The sequence below is a fragment of the Marmota monax genome, unplaced genomic scaffold (assembly GCF_021218885.2).
Source record: "Marmota monax isolate L192 unplaced genomic scaffold, Marmota_monax_Labrador192_F-V1.1 WCK01_AAM20220418_F8-fsc00014, whole genome shotgun sequence".
NCBI classification, from domain to species: domain Eukaryota; kingdom Metazoa; phylum Chordata; class Mammalia; order Rodentia; family Sciuridae; genus Marmota; species Marmota monax.
Window position 1 is genome coordinate 30,115,290 of NW_026695222.1, and position 17,936 is coordinate 30,133,225.

Below are 17,936 nucleotides of genomic sequence, written 5' to 3' on the forward strand. Positions count from 1 at the left end.
AATCAAGGCATCACACTCTAGAGCCTGGTTCCTCAAACATTATTCCACTTGCTTTTAACCACCATGGTGGGTGTGAAGATGGGCTGCCCAGAGCTACCTTCAAGGAAGGACTTGCTGGCCAGCTGCTGGAGGTGGTCAGCAGAGCCAAGGTCATGCCTTTCCCATGGCAGCCCAGTGACCAAGCAAGGTGGGGACACAAGGCCTAACTATCGGGAGCCCACACGGGATTCTGAGGGGCAATGTGAACACCCTGGGGTGTTGGCAGAAGACTGGGGACTACAGCTTCCTGCCTCTGTCCAGTCTCCCTTCCTCACTCTTCCCTCAGCAAGTACAGATTCCAAACACACATTTGGTTCCCTAACTTTGATCTCTGCAGCCTCTAAAGACTGTCACCGGTGTCACCAACTTTACCAGCAGAGGTATCTACTGAAGAATGAATCAATGCATGGAGGCAGGGTGGAGATGTCATTAAACTCTGGTTTCATCTAATAATCCACTTAACAAAGGGATCACTTTCCAAACACAGGCCTAGGAAAGAACAACACAGACCAGGTGGCTGCCCTCGAGGTGCTGATGGCATTTGGGGGATCAGGTCAGTGATCCTCAGCCTGAGCTGCTCCCTCGGATCCCCTAGGCACTTGTTTGTATTTTTGCTTGTTTTACTCACAGTCGGAATCCACCAGAATTCAGTTGCATCAAAATAAAGTGAAGGCTGAGAACCTTGGAGGTAGGTTGAGACAGAGGCCACCACAGGGACATCCTTTCCTGGGCCTTAACTCACGGCCTGACAATGATGCCCAACACAGAGACTTTGACTTGGTTGCAGTAGAAATGAAAACAGGTCAAAGTTACCAGGCCCAGTGTCAAGGTGACTAAGGCCAGGACTTCTCCAACTTTTGCACAGACATGAGTTACCTGGGACTCTGGCTAAAATGCAGATTCTGATTAAATGGGACTGGAGTTCTGGGGCTGGTACCAGACCATAATATTTTAGAAGATGCAAGAAAGCATGTAAGATAAACAGGAGGATGTGCATGGTTTTGGGGGGCTAAGATTGCAAATGAATTGCAATTATTTGATGGCTTCAGATGATAGACACAGGCCCTGCAGATGACAATATGATCATATTTAAAGAAACCACTGAACGCCACTCCATTGCTGTTTTCCCTTCAAGGTTGATATATACTGGCAGAAGAAAATAACATATAGAGCACCTAACCGTTTCTCCATGTGCCATTTAAAATCAAGATTTGTCTTATTTTTTGCATTTAGATGCTAACAATAAAGAACATTGTGTGCGTGTGTATGTGTGCCTGGTGATTCTGGCGTATCAAGACTTTTCTTTTCTAAACACACTCATCTTCACAAGCAACTTTGACAATACACTTTCATTTTGTTGCTTGGGATGAAATTCGCTCAGCCATTAAAAGGTGGGAAAGTGTCCCGCTGCTGTGTATATGAGAGAAGGCCAGTGTTTTGTCATATGTCAGCTGCCCATCAGATGAGGCAGAGAAAACGACTGCTACATGATGGGGTCGGTAAGGAGCCCTCCAAACCTTAATTATCAGACTGCCCCCCAGTTTCCCTGGGCTTGTCATTGTTCCTGACAAGCTCAGAGGCAGACGAAAAGACAAACAGCACATCACCAACTGGTTAATTAGCAGCGAGCACAAAGCAACCCAAATTACAAGCCCCAGAAAATATGCCACAGAGTAGCTTTTCATATGTTGGAATCAAGCAACACATGCCAGGAGAAATGGTAAGTTCTTTGTGTTCCAGAAGGAGTCTTCCCTGCTGTCTTGGGTCACATCACAAATCAGGAAGGAAGACCTGTGACTCGGGACTTATGTGCCTGGTCCCAAGGCTACGATACCCTGGTCGACGTGGGCATCCTTCTTTGTGCGTCGTCTACTACTTCTGACTATATTCAGGAGGCTGAGCTAGATTCTAAGTCCATGGGTATAAAAAACAAAGACTCATTCTGACCCATGCTGCCATGAGGTCGAAGCCCGAGGACATGATGGTAAGTGAAACAAGCCAGTCACATAAGGACAAATGTTAGTGATCCCATTCGCAAGAGGCACTAGGCTAGTCAAATCCATAGAGACAGAACAGCATGGCAGAGCCAGGGGCTGAAGGAGAGGGCATGGGGAGTTAGGGTTTAATGGCTACAGAGCTTCCGTTTGGGCAGATGAGAACATTCTGGAGATGGACAGAGACGCATGCTCAACAGTGCGAGGTGCTTGGTGCTGCTGAAACACACACAGGCACAGGAATAAAATGGTCCATGTGGTGCTTAGAACATCTCATCATGCTCGAAAAAACTTTAAAGAGAAAGAAAAAAAAAACCAAAGGCGTGATTCCTGCCCTCATAGAAATTACAATCCAGTAGAACAATAGACTTGAAATAAACGGAGAAATCCATCTATAAAGCTGCATAGTACAATTGCTAGGGACAAGAACAGGGGCCTCTCGTTGTGGTCAATGTGACTCAGCAAAGTACAGAAATCATTCCCAGGTTGTTGGCCCCAGGGGACCGTTCCTCACGTCACAAAGGGTGCCTTTAAAGATCGACCCCTCAAGTATGTTGAAGGTTTGCAGCTAAATCATTCATTGCATACCTAAGAAGCCTACAGGCAGAGACTTTCAGATAAAGGGTTATGGGATGGTGCCAATTGAATATCAATCAGAAATTACAATAAACATAGTGATAATTATAACAAAAACTAATGGGAAAAATGATTGAACTCATAAAAGTTTACTATACCCCATCTTACACATATATATACCTATAAAGTGATATGATTAAAAAAATCCATACAATGCTGCATGTTTTGCATATTTAATAGGTGCAGCTGTTACTTGTGAGCATAATATTCCATATTTCCTTGTCCACTCTTCCTGCTCCTGCTGAATGAGGATGGGTATTTTTCAAAAAACAAAAACAGCATGTCACTTCAATATTCATTGCTATTGTGCAAAGGGTTTAAACTTTCGTGTCTTTGTTTTTTAAAAAAAAAAAATCTTTAGCAAAAGCTTCTCATTAAAATGTAGAGAAGATAAGCATCCAAAATTTAACTTGGAACTTGCATCCGAAAAAAAAAAAAAAAACTTACACAAAGCTTTTGGATTGAACACTGTGCTTTTATCCCCTGACAATGTGGCAAAACTCTCAGCCTTTCTTGGAGTATTTCCCAACTCCTTAAACACCTGAAGTGTTTCTTGCATGTTGGATTGGTTGGCAGGGAGGGTGTAAGAGAAGAGAAAATACCAGGAGGGAGAGAGAAAGAGAGAGGATATCTTTTAGATTAGCCTACCAAATAATCACATCCTTTAACAGTGACTTTATCTGGTCTAAAGCAAAGAAAATACTGCCAGGATAATTAACAATTCCGATTTTTAAAAAGTCGAAGTTGATTATCTAAAGGGCAGGCTGCTCTTTAAATTAAAGATGATATCGGAGGCATTTACAGCAATATATGTTATAGCCATGGATATTATACACAAATACATAAGGCAGGCGTCCACTCCCAGTTGTCTAAAAGGGTCAGCGAGGTGAAACAATTGAACAGAGTGGGCTGGCTAAGGACAGAGGTCAGCAGACAGAGCCTGCTTGAAATAACCGTGGGCAGATTTTCCACCGCCAGTTGCGGCGGGGCAGATATGACCCCATCTTGACAGTTTCTAAATTTCAGAAGAAGCCATAAATTCTGATTTTCACATAAAATCTCCTGATTCGATGGAACAGGAGATTTTACAAAATCTATCTGCAGGCTGAGGTTACTGGGTTCTACTAATTTTGACCTATGTCCTAGTTGATCCTCGTGCCCAAACATTGTGGTTAAAGAACATTCAGGAATCCTCCTCTGGGCATAGAATTTCATAACCCTGGCCCTGGATGCCCTTGGTGAAGTCAAAGAACACCCCTCCAGGCAGGGGGAGCGTGGGCCTGCGGCTTGGCGGCTTGGCCCGGAAGCCGTCCATCACCACCTCCGCAGCCCAGGCAGGAGGGTAGATGCTCCTGGTCATGTCTGCCCTCCCCCCCATTTCCTCCCCACTCTCCACCCTCCACAACCCAACAGTATGAAGGTTGTCCTTAGTTTGCTGGTTTTCTGTATGAAGACTTGGGTTCATGAAGATGGAAGAGAATTTTTTCTTTTAAACCTCCTGAATTATCTCTGGCAAAAGAAACGAAGGTATTCCCTCTAGCTAGTTCTTGTCCCAGTTTCAAGGAGATAGGATTTTGTTTTGTTTTGTTTCACCAAAGAAGGGATGGGGAAGAGAGATTTGCCCACTTTAGATATGCTCTTTAAATAAAATGAAAAACAAAACCAAAGGTTTTCCACTGATAGACCCTAGGCGATTGGGGCCTATTACCAGATTCGCAAATTGGCAGGACTCAGGGAGAATCTGCCCTTCAGATAGTTTTATTTGAGTAGCACAGGTGTGTCTTCTTTAATATTTTCAAATTTTCCCCTTGGGAAGTACACACTCCCCAGTTTGGCTAAATGTCCCCTACCATGTTTTCTCAAGCCCTGCGGAGGCACACATTCATGTTCTGTAGACATTCAAATTTGCTATCTCTGAACTTTATTTCTTTGCTTTTCTCCATTCCTCTATTTACTCCTCTTTAAAGAAACCAACCTCCAGATGAATTAACTCTCATGGGTGATTTGACATATCCAAATGCAAAAAAAAAAAAAAAAAAATAGACTACTGTGGTAGGACTGACAGAGGCACTGACCACACAGTAGTGAGTAAAACCATGGAGCTCAAGGTCATAGTGGAAGAAACAAATTAGCAAAGGCAGGGGCTCACTCCAGAGTGAAAGCTGGTCCAACATGTAGCTTAGGTGTGTGAGGCACAGGCAAGCACTCTGTCCCACTGGATCTTAGGGCTCTGGCCTCTTGTCCTCTTTGGAAGCTGTTACACAGCCATCCGGAGCCAGCTGATTTGTTTTCCACTGGTCGGGGTGATAACCAGGCTGTATTGAGTAAAGGACCAAGCCATGCCTGGGAGGTGTGCGGCTCCTCCCCCTTCGTCACTGGGCTTGGCCGTATACTTCAGCCACCAGAATGTGAGCAGTTGTAGGCAGACAAAAAAAAAAAAAAGCTCAAGAAGAGGAGGAACATGGAGCAGAAGTTATAATCAAACTGCATTTTTTGGTTTAATAAAAATGCATGTTTGTTACTGTAAGCCACAAAAATTCAAGAGAGGTTTGTTACGTGGCAAAGCTGACTAACACATTAATGCGGTACACTGACGACTTTTTTTTTAAATTAAAGAAGGAAATCGATATAATTACAATTCCTACTCAGATGTGTGCACATCAGCTGACCCACTTATATGCTAGGAGAAATGTGACAATATAAATAGATAAGCTAAAACAAGAAGGCCAAAACCAAGCTCCTTGTTTGACACCACAAAATATGCCCACCCTCAATGATATGTCCCATTTCAATAAATATTAACTCTGTCTTTCTCCAGGATCACACCATAAACATTGCAGTCATACTAGACTCTCCTCTCTCTACTCACAGCCAAACCAACAGCAAAGCATGTCAGCTCTGCTGTTGAAATGTAGAGTAAATCTGACCCCTTCTCACCATCTCCATTCACACAACTTGATCTCAGCCACCATGACCCCTGGCTGACTGCTGGCCACCTCCCCATTTCCTGCCTGTGCCCTCAGCTGTTTGGTTTTACCCCATGTCCAGATTCATCATAAAAAAACAAACCTAGCCGGGTGCGGTGGTGCATGCCTATAATCCCAGCAGCTCCAGAGGCTGAGGCAGGAGGATACCGAGTTCAAATCCAGCCTTGGCAAAAGCAAGACATTAAGCAACTCAGTGAGACCCTGTCTCTAAATGAAATACAAAATGGGGCTGGAGATGTGGCTTTTTGGTCAACTGCCTCTGAGTTCAAAAAGAAAAGAAACCAAACCTATATTCTATCCCTCTTTTCTCCACCACCTTCAGGTGACTCATCTCAAGGCAAGAGCCAAGGTTTTCCCAACAGCCCACCAGTCTCCCATCCCCCCCTGTCCTCTCACCTCCGACCACACTGACCTTGCTGCTCCTCCAACATGGTGGGCATGTGTCCACTCTGCAATGTGTCCATTTGGAACCCCTTCTGCCTGGACTGCTCTTTATGAAGATACTTGAGTTTATGCCCCTCAGTTCTCTGCTCAAATATTCCCTCGTCAACTGATTCTTTTCTGAAAAATACAAAAGAGCCCCTCCAGCCCCACTATCTGCCCTTTTGCCTTCTTTACCCCTGTTCGTTCACACCATAGAATATTCCACATTCTGACAAACTATATCATCAGTTATTTTCTGATGCCTTCTACTGGAGAAAAGCCCCATGCAGATAAGAATTTTATTTTGTCTACTACTTGATCTTCAGCTCCTAAAAATTGCCAGATTTTATACATAAGCGCATGAGTGCACACGGGTGCACACACACACACACACACACTCATGTTCACATGTGTATATAGGTGTGTATACAAATTAAATATTGGTATATTATTTATTGGAATAAACATTGGAATTAGACAAATCTTCGTTTAAATTCTATCTGTGACACTCTCTAGCTGTGTGAGACATACATACCTTGGGCAAGTGACACTACCTCTTTGAAGTTCCATTTAGTCACCTGCTAGTAACAGCTGGCCGTGTCAAGGCTTTGGCCAGGTAGAGAGGTAGGTATCCTGCACAGCAGCTGTTGTCACGGGTGCTGCTTACCCACACCTCTCTGACACCCTTGCTCATCCTGCTCCGGCCACAGCAGCCTGGCCATCGCGAGCTCATCTCCATGGCCTTTACCCCTGATGCTGCATTTCTTGGAACACTGGCCCCAGGTCTCCACATCAGGCATTTTTTTAGCTCTTAAGCTCCAGGTGTGAAGGGACTTCCTCCAGAATCTGCCCCAATACACGCCACATGCCCCATGGTCACACTCAGTCCCATCCTGGCTTCTCCTCCACTGGCTGGCTTCTCACCCACTCGCTTGCCTTGGCACGGCTGCCCTAACTCAATGACAAACTCCAGGAGCAAACCCGGCATGTGACCCACACTCCCCAGATATTCCCCGAACAAACAGAAGACGTAATAGAGGAAATGTGCATGGGGAACAACGTCTATGCATAAAGTTTAGAATGGCTACAGCGGAATCCTGGTACCACATGGGTTGAGAATCCAGTGATCTGTAAGAGGGTAAAATGCAATGGCAAGAAACTACTGAGGGATCCTGACTTCACAGCACCTGGAAAATATTTTTTAAAAGACAGAACAAAGTGCAAGTGTAGTTTAAAGTACATACGAAAATAGAAAATCATCGTTCTTATCCGAATGACACCACATACATACCAAAGCAAAGAACTTTTGGCCAGAATCACACCTCTAGTATTTACAAACTAAACATTGGTGTTACAAAGAGTTAGCAAAGAAAAAACACCAGATTCATGTTAGAGCAGAGGCATTTAACAGGAATAGCTGAAAATAATTATGGCCAGGTAATTCAGGGCCAGCCTATCTTCATTTCAATCCCAAATGGAGACAGTTTTGCCCTTTGGATGCAGAGTCTGAAATGCCTCCTCCCTTCTGGGATTCAAAACAGAAATGAAAAACATCTTTCTAAAAAAAAAAAAAAAAGGTCAAAATTCAGCTTGGGGAGATTTGCTGGTGCAACAAGGAACCAGACATCAAAACATGAAAATACTGCCACAGTTTTTTGAGCGTCCAGGGCACAGACTACCTGACTGGTAAGACTGTAAAAGTTTTGGGAGAGGACATGGCTGAATTCCATCTCCTGGGATTCAGAGAAATAACTTTGATCTCTGAAGTTATTTCAAAGATATTATTTATCATCATCTGGAAGAATGAATGAATCTAAATACCTCAGTGTGTATGGTGCCCTGGGTCAAGGCTGTGAGCTCACAGAGGATACTGATCAAACTGCCTAGGACCTTGCCTTTATACTGGTTCAAATTAAGACAGATACTAAAGTGAATTTCCCATGCAGAACAATCAGTGAAAATTCATTTCTTTCCATTCCTTTAGTGTTTCCTATAATTCACTCTGATCGCAGTGTATAGGCAGCAAGAAATGCCTGTAAAAAGGGCTTTTAAACTCTTAGTTGTTTGCAGAATATTAGTAACACTATAAAAAGTTTATGTTAATTAATGCTGCATTTTAATAGATTTCCTGGAAGTTTGTAACTGTGCACTATAAAGGCTTTCAAGATAATGTATTATACAGTGGGTATCATAAACTCCAAAGCAGTTCAAATATTCCTTTTATGTCTCAATAACTTTCCCCCAAAAGTTACAGTATTTAAAAGATTCAAATGCAGAAATAAAAAGAAAAAAATTTTTCCCACCAGGGGATATTTTAAATTTTTATATCTCTCATCATGATCAATCTTACTTCTTGGCAACACAGTACTTATGCTTGCTTGTAAGCCAAAAGCCTTCTGTACATCCCATCAGTGCTATTGGGATAGACTAGCTGCTGTGGATTACAGGGCTCCTTTACAGAGGGTAGGCCATTCAGATAACTCAGAACTCACATTCCTCTGGACCAAGCCCTTCTGTACATGAATGTCCCTTATCGTTGTTTATCTCTCTAGGTCTAGGCAGAAAGAATCATTTGCAGTTATCGTGCAGACCAAAGGGAGAGTTTGATGGTAAGAGTTTCAAGAGAGATCAGATCTGGATGAGATCTCAACATTGGGGTTTAGGATGTTAAATATGAACAAACCCCCAAATGCAATATCTCCATGGATTTTTCAGAAAAAAAAATGTCCTGAGGCTTTTGAACATACCATTCCAATATGAATCACTGTTTCTTACAAAGACAAACAATCAAGATTTTCTCATGAATTTAAAGGAGGAAACTAGTACCACCAAACACAGAATTTTTTTAATGCAAATGACTTAAATGATGACTACAAGTGGGAAAACTGTAAGATCAGAGTGGTGAAATTAATTACACAAACTAGGTTCTATTTCTGACTCTTGATACGGCCAGTGAACCATAAACATGGCTGCCCATAAATCCACTTGGCCTCTCTGAAAAATATACAATACTAATACAGACACAAATATCTCACCTTTCTCCTGCCAAATTATACATAAGGTATTATGAGTGCTTTGTGGCTCTCAGCTAAGGCCTCTGAAGCTGTGTATCTCTTACTTTTCTCCATTCCCTAAGTCCCAGTTATAAAACATTTGTCATCTGGGCTCTGTATCCGACAGCATCTGCATTATATTATGCTTAATCTCAACTCCAGGAAAGGAATACATTTCCTGAACTTCTGAGCACTATTATGATTTTTCCATCAAAATTCTAAGCCCTCACAGTGACCTTAATGGAAGACTCTTACTAGAATCTCAAAATGATGAAAATGCATACGTGTGTGCGCATGCACACACTAACTTTACTAGTTAACAGAGCCCCAAAGTGAACAGTTCAAGGTTGCAAATTCTTAAGAGAGGTAACAACTGCCAAGTGACTCATCTGAGAAGATTAATCATCGGTTGTAGGGTGAACAACCATCCCAATCTGTCCAGGATCAAAGAATTTCTGAGGTGTGAGGTTTTCGGTGCTAAGGTTGGTGCAGTCCTGGGCAATCAGAAATGATTGTTCACTAAAAGGTACACAATGAATTAGCAATAGAGCATCTTGAAAGTAAAAAACTCCAAGTTATCCAAGAATCTATAATCCTATCAGGAAAGAAAAATGTATATTTGCTATTGTTAGTCCTCTATTTTGATGCATCCTGCAAGGGACTTCTCCAACACAATCTTCTCATTTTCTCTCTCTCTCTCTCTCTCTCTCTCTCTCTCTCTCTCTCTCTCTCTCCCTCTCTCCCTCTCTCCCTCTCTCCCTCTCTCTCTCTCTCCATCTCTTACACAAAGTTCAATTTTGCAAAATACCTTTCTAAATCCATACCTTAGAGGCTTCATTTAAATGTTTGCCAATAAGAATCTTCTCTCCTGGCCCCTCTCTGCACCACCGCCCCACCTCCAAAATGTAAATACAATTAGTTGATTGAAAGCACATTTCATGTTTTGCCTCTTTCCTGAGTGTCTTGGTTACAGGGTCCACACAGCGTGAGTCATTCATGCATGGTCCTCAAGGAAGAACCAAAAGATGGAAGGGGAACACAGCCCGAGGAAAAAGTCTATAAAGATTCCTCGCTTTCCTAATCCCTTCTCTCTAATGTTTCTTTGTAAATTTGTCAGATGGGAATGAAATTGCCTCATAACTCTCCAGACGTGAAGAGCATCTCTGAAGAAAATTACGTACTTGTCAAAGCAAGGGGGAATTTATGTTGGTATTCCCGCGATGTGATTCCATCCCGTCTATTTCCTTTGTGTACATCAGAGCAACTGGAGAGACAAAAAACAACTCGTTTATGGATATTTTTTTTCACTCTGGTGCATTTTTTTGTTTCTATTTTTCCCTTTTGTTTTCTTATTCCCCCCTCCTTGCATCTCTGTTTATTGCCAGTGACAGTGAACTTCCATACCACATTGCTGTGAGGATAGGAGCAATGATTTCTACCCGTATAAGGCCGTTGCAACAAGCACCGAGATGATTTCCCCACGGACAGCACTGGAAGGTGTGGGTTACATTTTCGAGTCTATCCTATACCGGCCAGGAGCAATTTGGGTACAAAAGCCTTGTTAATGTTCCTTGCAGGCCGTGGCATGCTTCCTGAAATGAAATTCTTTCCCCCGGATTGCACATTAGGACTTGCACTTGGTTTTTTGAATTTAGAAGCTGCAGAGCCTGGCGTGCTGGGTCTTCCATTGTAAATGATAGAGTTAGAGCAGCCAAGAACGTGGAGACAGAACTACCTGGGTGCAGATCCCAGCTCTTGGGCTAATGAGCCGGCCAAAATGTTCATCTTTTCTGAATGTCATTTTTCTTGTTTGCTCAGCAGGAACGCCCACCTCGTAGAACCATCCAAGGGACAAACCCAGAGCTTCCCAGCTGGAAGCCACTTAGCGCTGCAGTCAGGGATGCTGATTCTCAAGTCGGCCTCTTGTTCCAAAGCCTCTGCTTCCTGGCCAGGTGGCCTTGGCAAGTGAATCAGCCTTTCTGTTTGCCTCAGTTTCCTCCCCTGTCAAGTAGGGTGCAAATTCGTGGTGTTGTTATGAGGATCACATGAGTCGACCTAGCATGGAGGAGTTTGCTCAGCATTTTGTAGCTGTTTGTTACTTCAGTATAACATATGCCAAGTTTCTGGCACAAAGTAACTGTTCAATAAATATTTTCCTTTGTCCTTCTTTCCATAAGTTCCTTCTTTGAAAGCCTGCTTCACATACCATGTTTCCTCGACATCTTACAGGAGGCCCATCTCACCACAGGTGTTCAGGAAACAAAGAATTAATTAATGGCCAGATGCCTGGTTGTTGATGGCATTCTATATATTTGGTTCATTTCCCTATGGCTTTGCAGTACTCTTTAAATATTAAAGAGAATGAAAAAAAAATGTTCTTCTTTTAATGTTCAAGCTCACCAAAAATGTTCATTGAAAATTTAAATAAAAGGCACAAGGGAAAGGGCAGCCCCCAGAACGACAAAGTATTTTTCAAACAAGCCAGCATTCCACAAGGCCACCATAAGTGGGTATTTTGAATCTTTCTGGAAACTGATTCTCACTAAATGAAAAATAAGACAAACGCTGCACAGATGGGCCTAGACGGATGGGTAAGATTCCAGAGGGGTTCCTTGAGGACACATTAGTTGGGAATCAGGGCATTTACATGAACTTCAGCTCCGTACATAATGTCAGAGGAGCCCCAGAGCTGACATAACGAGCTGGCAGAACTTTTCCAGGAATGACCTCACTCCACAGGAGAGAAGGCACAGGAGCCCCCTGATCCTTGGTTTCACGTTCCTTAATCTCAGTTACCCAAGGTCAACAGCAGTCAGCAAAGTATTACATGGAAAGTGCCAGAAATAATTCATAAGCCTAAACTGTGTACTGTTCTGAGTCCCATAATGAAATCCTGCTCTGTTCCGGATGGCAGCTCCATCCAGCAACCCAGATACAGTGGCCCAATGCTCTGTCACAATATGCACGTCGTCACAGGGGCCTTGTGCTATCTCACGTCATTCAGGAAGGAGAGGTGAGTACAACATCAGGCATTTGGAGAGACAGAGAGAGACCACATTCACATAACTTTTATTGAATATACTGTTATAGTCTATTTTATTATTAGCTATTGGTGTTAATCTGTCACTGTGCCTAATTTTTTAATTACACTTTATCATGTGGGTATGGGAGTAACTTAGTATATACAGGGATTAGTATGATGTAAGTTTTCTAGTAACCACGGGGTCTTGGGAGCATCTCTGTTGTCTGTGCCTTTCTCCTCTTCCTCTGAAGTTCTGAAACAGAGCTCAGAAGTTGGAAACAACACACAAAAAAACTTCTCCTACATCTGGAGAGTCCTATGAATAAGTCGTCATGATTCCAGATACTATAATTAGGCGACCGTAAACAAGCTCCAGCAATTTCAGGATGCAGTGAGCATGGTTAAGTGTTTTAGGGACTAGTTCAATGCCATCCAAATGCCAGTGTGAGGGGAAACTGGGTCTCCCAAAGATTGGGATGCAAATGCAATTTTGTTTTCCTTCGGTTGGATAATGTTCAACCATTAAAGTAATTATAAGGTTCATGGAAGACCTACCTTCCCCCAAGTCTATTTCCTCTGCCATTCAGATAGGAACATACCTTGTTTATTACCCCCTCGTTTACCAGCCCCCAAATATCATTACAGTGTCTGTGCCTTGATATATGTATGGTTGTTACCCTTTTAATGGATAAAAAAAGATTTAAGTACTTCATTCTGTTGCATTTTGACAGCTGTTAGCCATCATTTTTCCATTCACCTGCATTTAGCAATCCCATAAAGGAAGGCAATCTCAGAGGGAACACGAGCCGGCCACTGCAAGGTGATAATTCTGTATCACTCTGGCCTATAAATACCTGACAAGCTTTGTGCTGAGTCAGCAGTCTGTGACGGAGTGGCGGCCATGCCCTTTTATCTGTGTGAGTGTCTCACAGCAATTGGACCACCAGCCCCTGCAGTGAAAATCCATAGTATCGATCAGGCCATTTCTCCACTGTAATTCTTTTGTAGGAAATCCCTGATGACAAATTTTATCTGCACCACTTTTTGATCGCTGGTTTGATGTAAAGGATCTCCAAGGGCAGAGTTAAGCGCTGGGCCGTTCCACGTTATCAAGCAGCCGCTTTATTTACTGAAACTACAATTGTGGTCACACACGCACTCACAGAGAAAGGAAGAGAGGCAGAGAGGACCGGCAGAAAAAATGGAGTCAGATAATATTTCAAAGGGAGCAGAAGAAAACAAGGAGGGTTCGAAGGAAAGGTCGCAGCAACTACTTGACTCGAACATGGGTTACAAAAGGCTGCTCCACATTTATAATCACATAAATAGCACAAACGGTGTTTTGATAACCGTCTTGAGATGATGACGTAGGGCTAGACATTGAAACGGAGTGGGGTCTGCCTCTCTCCCATGCTGCCCCGGCCTTCTCAGTCCCATGAACTTGCTAAGCTGCCTGATTCTGTGTCCCCAATATGTTAGGAGAATCTCTTTATCTGATGGTGTTCGTCAGAGATTAGGATCAGGTGGGAATCGGAGACCCAAGCAAACCAAACCCCAGAAGAATGAAGGAAAGGTTATATAAGAAGGTATGTCCTTAAAGAAATGCTGGCCTGGCTATTTCTGGGCAAAAGTACAAAACAGAAAGAAAAAAAAATATCCATGTATAGAGCCCATAGTCTGATGCTTCCCCAGCTGTGGATCCAAAATTGAGTCCTATTAATCCCCTGGGGGCTGCTTATGGGAGCTGCATCCGTGCCTACAGTAGGCAGCTTCTTCAGCATCAGCACTGGGGCCGGGGAAACTCTTTGTTGCAGGGACTGTCCTATGCATTGAGAATTTTTAGCAGCATCCCTGGGCTCTAGCTCTTATTGCCAATAGCACTCCCATTCCCTAGTCATGACAACGGAAACCGTCTCCAGAAGGTGCCACAGTCTCCTGGAGCACCAGGCAAAATTGCCCCAGTGGTCACTGTAGAGACTTGAGGGGGTGGACAGAAGTGGGAGAGGACTGGGTCTGTTCACTTTGGATACAAGCAGAAGTTAAACAATCATCATTTGTATTATCAACCAAAGAACCACTAAGTTAATTTTTCCATCTCCAGAACCGAGAGTTGGATCCTCTCAGCCCAAATTCTCCCCCACAGAAGAGTTCTCTTTGGTTATTGAATTTGAGCCATTTACCTGGGAGCCCCTCCTGTTATCTTAAATATGACTCTCACAATGAAGTTTCCACCTGGCCCTTAAGACATCTGTGGCCTGGTTCATTTTTGTAGTGATATTTCTAGTATAAGGATTCTCATCTGAAAGCAATACTCTCATGCTCCCCAAGAAACATCTACTAGGGTGTGGAGACATTCTCGGTTGATGCACTGTGGCCAGGAGATGGAGACGTGCTCCTGGCATCTATCAGGGGCAGGTCAGTGCTCTTCAAGACCCTGCTGTGCACAGTGTCAACAGTTCCCAGGAGCAGAGGCCTTGTTCTGGCCCGTACCCCACTCCCAAGCTTGCCTTCTTCCCCCTGAAAGAAGCCACACAGGGAATCTCCAGCCCACACACTGAGCCACCTTGCTCTCGGTATCTAGCTCTTTCTTGCTCAAGCCAGAACATGAGCAGTCCTTGGCTGGAAAGCTTCTGCCCTCCTTGGTATGGTCTCTCACGCTGATGTAGGAGAACACCGTCATCCTCATGCACTGGTCCTAAGAGCGGCCACTTCAGCAAAATGTGCTCAGACCTGATTCTCCACCTGCAAGGACTCCAGCAGAGGAGAAAAAGTGGGGCACTTGCAAGGTGCACTGGGGTACTGTGCCTCCTGCTCAGGAAACAGCTCAACAGTCCTGAGACATTTTGGATAGTCTTATTCCTGGCCCTGGGCTTATCACATGAAGACTCCAAAACTCAAGGGAAGTTCATCAAAAGAGTGAGTGACTACACACAAGTGCTGCTTATCTAATATGACCTGCTTGGAATCAATGCTCTGGATCCTCAACCCTGATGCCTGCAGAGGTCTGGCAGGAGTCACAGGCAAATACAGAGAGGAGGGAAGGGGGAGGTATGCTAGAAAAAAAATACAGCATGCCTGGCTAAATCTGAATTTTAGATCAATAACTTTTAGTGTACGTCCCCTAATTTCAGAAAACAATAGGTAAGTTTTTAGTGTAAGTATGTATAACTATAGCCATACTATAGTATGGCTCAGTGCATGGGCTATCCTTATATGTAAAAATGCACTCATTTGTCTGAAATTGAAATTTGACTGGGTATATTATTGTGTGCTAAATCCAATAGTCATATTCCTGGAAAACTGAAGAGAAATTATCCCATATAAGAAGACATCTGGTCTCTGGATGAAACCAAATGGACCTACTAGGGAAGTTGGAGCTGGCCCCAGGGATTCCAGATATTCTGATTTTGCAGGAGGGAAAATCTGAATTTTTATGTGAAATCTGATGATTTTTACAATGCTGGCAACTGATTTTTTAGAAATCAAACAATGTCCCCTGGACCTAAGCAAGCAAATCTGCAGGCTACCTTCAGCTTAGGGTACAATCTGGCAGTGGAACAGTTAACACTTACTGAGTATTTATGGCAAGCCAGACACTGTTCCAAGGGACCCAGCATGCTCTCTATCAACCGAGAGGCACAAAAACCACTATATCACCACCAGGGAAGATAGCGAGAAAGTGAGGTACAGAGAACAGTTGGAAAGTGGCATAGTGTTTAAAGCCAGCCTTCTCCAGCATCCATTTTTATACCCATCAAAGTGTGCCACCTTTCAGAAGGAAGCACCTAACAGAGAGCTTTCCATAGTGCACTGTCATGATCATCATGGTCATCTTTGATTCCGTGTACCTCCTTCCAGATACGACATTTGTCCTCCCCAGGGAAGCACAGTGCTGTGCTGAGCCACCATGAAGCCCAGGACCAAAGGAAGACCAGTAATCCTCACCCTGCCTTCACTTACAAAGTTGATATTTTGTTCATCATGGAGTTTGACTTTTTAGCACTAATTTAGGTTTTTTTCCTAAAAGTTACAGTAAACTATTATTTTAAAAATATGGGGTCCTAATTACAATGAAAATTACAGAAAGAAATTAAAGAAAACCTTAGAAGATGGAAAGATCTCCCTTGTTCTTGGATAGGCAGAATTAATATTGTCAAAATGACCATACTACCAAAAGCACTATTCAGATTCAGTGCAATCCCAACCAAAATACCAATGACATTCCTCATAGAAATAGAAAAAGTAGTCATGAAATTCATCTGGAAAAACAAGTGATCCAGAATAGCCAAAGCAATCCTTAGCAAGAAGATGAAGCTATTGGCATTACTATTACAAACCTTAAACTACACTACAGAGTAATAGCAACAAAAACAGCATGGTATTGGCACCAAAATAGACCTGTAGACCAATGGTACAGAACAGAGGACACAAAGACAAACCCACATAATTACAGTTATCTCATATTAGACAAAGGCGCCAGAAACATATATTGGGAAAAGATAGCCTCTTCAACAGATGGTGCTGGGAAAAGTGGAAATCCACATGTAACAAAATGAAATTAAACCGTTATCTCTCACCATGCACAAAACTGAACTCAAAGTGGATTAAGGACCTAAGAATTAAACCAGAGACTTTGCGCCTAACAGAAGAAAAAGTAGGCCCAAATCTCCATCATGTTGGATTAGGTCCCAACTTCCTTAATAAGACTCCTATAGCACAAGAATTAAAACCAAGAATCAATAAATGAGCTGGATTCAAACTAAAAAGCTTCTTCTCAGCAAAAGAAACAATCAGTGAGGTGACTAGAGAGCCTACAGAATGGGAGCAAATATTTATCATACACACATCAGATAGAGCACTAATCTCTAGGATATTTAAAACACTCAAAAACCTTAACACCAAAAAATCAAATAGCCCAATAAATAAATGGGCCAAGGAACTGAACAGACACTTCTCAGAAGATGATGTACAATCAATCAACATATATATGAAAAATATTCAACATTTCTAGAAATTAGAGAAATGCAAATCAAAACTACTCTAAGATTTCATCTCACTCCAGTCAGAATGGCAGCTATTAAGAATATAAACAATAATAATTGTGGGCAAGGCTGTCGGGAAAAAGGCACACTCATACATTGCTGGTGGGACTGCAAATTGGTGCAGCCAATATGGAAAGCAGTAGGGAGATTTCTTGGAAAATTGGGAATGGAGCCACCATTTGACCCAGCTATCCCACTCCTTGGTCTATACCCAAAGGACTTAAAAACAGCATACTAAGGGACACAGCCACATCAATGTTTATAGCAGCACAATTCACAATAGCTAAATTGTTGAACCAACACAGATGCCCTTCAGTAGATGAGTGAATAGGGAAACTTTGGTATACATACACAGTGGAGTATTACTCAGCATTAAAAGAGAATAAAATCATGGCATTTGCAGGTAAATGGATGGAGTTGGAGAATATAATGCTAAGTGAAGTAAGCCAATCCCCAAATCCAAAGGCCAAATGTTTTCTTTGATAAAAGGATGCTGACTCATAATGGCGATGGGTTGTAGGGAGCATGGGAGGAATGGAGGAACTTTAGATAGGACAAAGCGGAGGGAGGGGAAGGGAGGGGGCAGGGGGATAGGAATGATAGTGGAATGAGTTAGACATCATTACCTTAAGTACATGTATGAAGAAAAAAATGGTGTGAAAATACTTTGTGTACAACCTTTGACTTAAAAAATTGTGCTCTATATGTGTAATATGAAATGAATTGCATTCTGTCATCAG